Source organism: Loa loa, assembly GCF_000183805.2.
Source record: "Loa loa unplaced genomic scaffold supercont3.8, whole genome shotgun sequence".
Classification (NCBI taxonomy): Eukaryota; Metazoa; Nematoda; class Chromadorea; order Rhabditida; family Onchocercidae; genus Loa; species Loa loa.
The window spans coordinates 659754-660346 of record NW_018108188.1 but is presented as its reverse complement, the minus strand read 5'-3'; positions in this window follow the sequence as shown (position 1 = coordinate 660346).

Genomic DNA, 593 nt, shown 5'->3' with positions numbered 1-593 from the left:
ATATCCAGATGTAATTTTACCCCGGATGCAGGACTGATATATATTCGCATTTAAAAGTCTGGATGTCTCTGCTCAGATTACTTCTGTTTTTCTTTCCATATTTCGAGCGATAAATTATTGTTAGGCATCAATGTGGAGCTTTTTCTTTCGTTAATCCATTAGCCGTTAAAATACAACAATGCATTCATTAACCTCAACGATGGTTGAAATATCTGGATTCATTTCTTCTTATTTGTTCATTTGAATATTTGGATGGGAAACAAATATCTGTTGAAGTGGAATAGATTCAATTTCAAAATATGATCCTTTTTCAATTCTTTTCCCTACTTTTTCACTTTTTTTTTAAAAAAAAAAAATTGTGATTATAGTATACAGTGATTTGGATTGGTTCATTTGTATGACAGGAAAGTAGGCAATCATCTCATGGCAGATGTTCTATCAGTTTCGTTTTTTAATCTTTAAAGATGAAAAATTCAAATTTTTTCATTCGTTGGATTGGTTCTAGCAATCCTTGTTCCTTTTCATCTTTTTTTTCTATCCCAACCGTTCCTTGTCATTAATGTATTAACAATACAGCGCAAAAAGTTCCTCTC